We start from the raw sequence: 5,792 nt of genomic DNA, 5'->3' as shown, positions 1-5,792 counted from the left end.
ACTCAGGAGGCTGAGGCAGGAGAATTGCTTGAACCCAGGAGGTAGAGGTTGCAGTATGCTGAGATCACTCCACTGCACTCCAGCCTAGGGGACAAGAACAAAACTCTGTCTCAAAAAAAAAAGAAGTTATTTGGAAAGAAGGAATTGATACAGGTCAGAACTGAGATGTACATAAAAAAAGAAAAGGGCACAAAAGAAGGAATAAGTAATAATAGAAGTTAAGGCTTTTATTTTCTTATTCTTAATTGACCCAACCTAACAGTTTGTCCATAGTAATGGCAACAATACATTTGATTATGAATATATATATATATCTTATGTGTATACGTATATTTATATGCTTAAGGATATGTTTATGTATAGGTAAAATAAATAACAACAATGATACAAGAGATGGCAGGTAGGAGTTAGAATTATTTTATTATTATAATGTACTCACACTATCAATGAAATGGTATAGTGTTATTTGAAAGTGGGCTTGAGGCCAGGTGTGGTGGCTCACACCTGTAATACCAGCACTTTGGGAGACCAAGGCAGGCGGATCACAAGGTCAGGAGTTCGAGACCAGCCTCCCAACATAATGAAACCCCATCTCTACTAAAAATACAAAAATTAGCCTAGTGTGGTGGCACGCGCTTGTAATCCCAGCTACTCAGGAGGCTAATGCAGGAGAATCACTTGAACCTGGGAGGCAGAGGTTGCGGTGAGCCAAGACTGCGCCACTGCACTCCAGCCTGGGCAACAGAGCAAGACTCTATCTCAGGCCGGGCATGGTGACTCACACCTGTAATCCCAGCACTTTGGGAGGCCTAGGTGGGTAGATCACAAGGTCAAGAGATAGAGACCACCTTGGCCAACATGGTGAAACCCTGTCTCTACTAAAAATACAAAAATTAGCCAGGCATGGTGGCACGCGCCTGTGGTCCCAGCTACTTGGGAGGCTGAGGTGGAAGAATCGCTTGAACCCAGGAGGCGGAGGTTGCAGTGAGCCGAGATTGCGCCTCTGCACTCCAGCCTGGCGGCACAGCAAGACTCCATCTCAAAAAAATAAAAAAAGACTCTATCTCAAAAAAAACAAAAAAGGTCGGGGGACGGTGGGCACAGGGACTCATGCGTGTAATCCTAGCAGTAATTTGGGAGGCCAAGGCGGGTGGATCAAGAGGTCAAGAGATCGAGACCATCCTGGCCAACATGGTGAAACCCTGTCTCTACTAGGAATATAAAAATTAGCCAGGCATGGTAGCACAGGCTTGTAGTCCCAGCTATTCAGGGGGCTGAGGCAGAAGAACTGCTTGAACCCAGGAGGCAGAGGTTGCAGTGGCCTGAAATTGCAGCACTGCACTCCAGCCGGGGTGACAGAGCAAGATTCCGTCTCAGAAAAAAAAAAATAAAAAATTTAGATCAGTTATCAGCCTTTATCCTATCCCCTAGGAATTTTAATAGTTCCTCACGGTATCTAAATTATTCTCGCTAGGAGCGGTGGCTCACGCCTGTAATCCTAGCACTTTGGGAGGCCGAGGTGGGTGGATCACCCGAGGTCAGGAGTTCAAGACCAGCCTGGCCATCATGGTGAAACCCCATCTTTTAAAAAATTATAATACAATAAAATAAATTATTCTCTACTTTATATAGGTTAAGCAGCAGTATACCTATTATCTCTCTTACCTTCCCACTAACTGCAATCAGAAAAGTAGGCATATCATCTGTAAATAGTGAGTAACTTAATGAAGCCAAAGACATTAGCCCAGCTTGCTTTGAACAGAGACAGAGGCTACTTAAGTAGCCTGTTGGTAGACAAATAATTGAAATTAAATTAGCTTACTTGGCGCTTGCTGCTTGGGAAAAAGCAAACCACTAAATTAGCGTTCCAGTTGCTGATGTTTTAAAATACTTCCTAGTTGTAACTGATTTTTTTTTTTTTTTTTTTGAGACGGAGTTTCACTCTTGTTACCCAGGCTGGAGTGCAATGGCGCGATCTCGGCTCACCGCAACCTCCGCCTCCTGGGTTCAGGCAATTCTCCTGCCTCAGCCTCCTGAGTAGCTGGGATTACAGGCACGTACCACCATGCCCAGCTAATTTTTTGTATTTTTAGTAGAGACGGGGTTTCACTGTGTTGACCAGGATGGTTTCGATCTCTTGACCTCGTGATCCACCCGCCTCGGCCTCCCAAAGTGCTGGGATTACAGGCTTGAGCCACCGTGCCCAGCCGTAACTGATTTTTATTACATGACATTTGATTGTACCTAGTTGCTAGAGCTATCTATAGAATAAGCAGCTTGGTCTAAGGGAAAATATCCAACAGTTAGAAGAAAACAACAGAGAATCAGAAAGTGAAGCAGAAAATATGAAGGAGTAGCTTCAGACTAGTGGGAGATGGCACAAAAGTAGATACAATTTCAAAGGATTAGAGATGGATATCTACAGTTTCCCCTAATCCACTAAATTAGATGGTGCAAGATTCCCTGTGTGTTCACTTTTCCTGTTTAGGGTTTTCTTTGTTACTCCCAGCATTTTGGGAGGCTGAAAAGCAGGAGGATCATTTGAGACCAGGGGTTTGACATCAGCCTGGGCAACATAGTGATACCCTGTCTCTAAAAACTTTTTTTGTTTTTTTTTTGAGACAGAATCCTGCTCTGTCACCTAGGCTGGAGTGCAGTGGCATGATTTTGGTTCGCTGAAACCTCTGCCTCCCGGGTTCAAGCAATTCTCCTGCCTCAGCCTCCAGAATAGCTGTGATTACAGGCGCCCACCACCATGATTGGCTAATTTGTGTATTTTAAGTAGAGGTGGGGTTTCACCATGTTGACCAGGCTGGTCTTGAACTCACCTCAGGTGATCCACCTGCCTTGGCCTCTCAAAGTGCTGGGATTACAGGCATGAGCCACTGTGCTTAGCCTTAAAAACAATGTTAAAAAGAAGAAGAAGGTAAAGAAAATGCAATTGATTTCTCTCTGTTTGGCGCTTAATCTGCAAAGCTACAATGACTTGATCCCTTTCTACTAACACCATTAAAGAGGAAAGAAGTCCATTTTTTAATTTACTCTGAAACTTACTAAAAGACCTATTATAAAACAATTTCTATTATTCTGTTTTGTTTAAAAAATTTCTCCTTAACATCAATAAATATATCTAAATGTATTTATGTGTTGTTTCAAAATATTCTACAGCACCCAAGATACTTGCTTAGCAGTAGAATGCTGTATTATCTAATACATAAAGGGTAAGCTGTAAAAAAAACTATACTTGATAGCTGTGAAAGCTGTCAGTGCCAAAATGGAGTCACTTAACAGTGGAGTCAGATGGCCATAAAGGGGAAGCACTCATGCACAAAGGCCTATAGGAGGACTTATCACAAGATATTCCTGCACACAGACCAACAATAGGACTTACTGTAATAACTTCCTCAAAATTGCAATATTCCAGATACACTACCTGCACAAAGACACTTACCTAGCAATGACTGTCTCCACAATGAACAAATGCCAATTACTACAATGGGCTTCAGTGACCTATGGCTTTGGTTTCAAAGCAGCTTTTGCAGACTTTTCTTTGTCTTTAAAAATCTCCCTTTTGCTGCAACACCTCAGATATGCCCATGATTCAACACAGCACATGTATTCTGGACTGTGGTCCCCTGTTATTCCCCAAAAAATTCTGCTTTGTAGAGTTGATCTCTATGTCACTCATTTTAGGTGACACAGCTAACCAGAGAAGTTTTAACACATGGTTAGGGTAGAACAGCTGACTGTTCAATGTAATTCTCAAGTATTTATATAAATTTTGTTACTTTCATTTCTGCCCATTTGCTGGCACACAGCTAGCTCCTAAAACGCTTGGAATCTCCAAAGTAATGTGTCTTTTTGTATGCTATTGAGATGACTGGTGGCTGGGGGCTCCGGAATAGTTTTAGGATGGGGGTTGGTTGCAGGTAAAGCCACCATGTGATTAGAGGGTTAGAACTTTTAGCCCCAACTCCAATGACCTCAGAAGGGAAAAAGGTTTTAATGGCCAATGATTTAATAAACGATGCCTACATAAGGAAGACTCCATAAAACAAAAGAAAGACAGGGTTCAGAAAGCATTTGGGTTGCTGAATATATGGAGGTGCTGAGAGGGTGGAGCATCCAGAGAGGGTATGAAAAAGTTAAACACTCCTTCATACTCTGCCCTATGCATCGACTCCAACTGGGTGTTCCTGAGTTATATAATTTTAGAATAAACTGATAACATAGTAAGTAAACTGTTTCCCTGGGTTCTGTGACCTTCTCTAGCAAATTATCAAACCTGAGAAGGGGGTCATGAAAACCTAATTGAACAGAAATCGTGGGCAACTTGGAGACCTACTATTTGCAATTTGCATCAGAAGTGGAGGGTTGTCTTATGGGACTGAACTCCTAATGTGTGGGGTCTGTACTAACTCTGGTTAGTGTCAGAATTGAATTGTAAGACACCCTGTAGGACACTTGGTACCAGCAGAGAATTAGAAAATTGCTTTGTGTGGGAGAAATCCCTACACATCTGGTATCAGGAGTGAAGTACTGAGAATAGTAGAGAAAAAAAGCTTTTTGTTTTTTGTTTCTTTGAGATGGAGTCTTGCTCTGTCACCAGGCTGGAGTGCAGCAGCGTAATCTCAGCTCACTGCAACCTCAAACTTTCTGGTTCAAGCAATCCTCCTGCCTCAGCCTCCTGAATAGCGGTGATTACAGGCATGCACCACCACACCCAGCTAATTTTTGTATTTTTAACAGAGACAGGGTTTCACCATGTTAGCCAGGCTGGTCTCGAACTTCTGACCTCGTGATCCACCTGCTTCGGCCTCCCAAAGTGCTGGGATTACAGGTATGAGCCACTGTACCTGGCCAAAAAGGTTTTTTTTCTATACATATGGTGTAGGTTTATAATTGACCTTGCTCTTCATTTCAATAAAAATCATTTTTTTAACTCCTTTTCATCACTTTTCTCTCAACATATTCCATTCAATTGAGTAACAACATTATTACTTAATAATACACTTGCAAGTAGCAGCCCAATAGAACTGAATTATGTATAATAAAAAGTAATAGATAATTAGTAAGATAAAATGTCAGGATCACTTATTCGGATATCATTGTGGCGTTAAGAGATATTTTCTCCATGGGACAGCACTATTAAGAACTTACAATTAACCACGTAACAGGTAACGTAAACTTAACAAAATAGTAAAGGGAGGAATTATAGTAAGTTTTTTTTCAGATTTTATTCCACCAAGGTTTCTGTGGCAAGAGACACTCAAGATATGCTTAACTTAGTGTATCTGACCCATTCTGTCTCTGCCTTCACCCCATTCCTCCTAGATACCCTTTACTCCAGCTATATGCAACTATTTACATAGTAGAGGTAGACATGACTATGTGTTATGTTGTTTCATGTTAACACAACCTCATAGATGCCATTTCCTCAGCCTGAACTTCTGTTCTTCATTTAGTCAATAACCCTTACTTGGCCCTAAAACTCAGTTAAAACCTTACCTTCTTCAGCAGCCTTCTTCAACTTCTTTTCTTCCACTTCTATGCTTTCATGACACCTTTTAAATTTACTATGTCATAATTATAAATTTATTCACATATTTTTCACTATCTGCAAGATCCTTGTTAAGGACATATATTCACCTTTCTTCTCTATCTCAGCTTTCAGAATAGTATAGACCTCAATAATGATTTTTGGCTGTTATTAAAATTATTTCAAATTCAAGTAAAAGTCATAACACTATCAGATCTGGTTTCTATGACTCATTATAGATCTGTGCTACTTT

Source organism: Sapajus apella, unplaced genomic scaffold (genome assembly GCF_009761245.1).
Source record: "Sapajus apella isolate SASKATOON/1434 unplaced genomic scaffold, GSC_monkey_1.0 scaffold12, whole genome shotgun sequence".
NCBI classification, from domain to species: Eukaryota; Metazoa; Chordata; class Mammalia; order Primates; family Cebidae; genus Sapajus; species Sapajus apella.
This window is presented reverse-complemented; position numbering follows the sequence as displayed.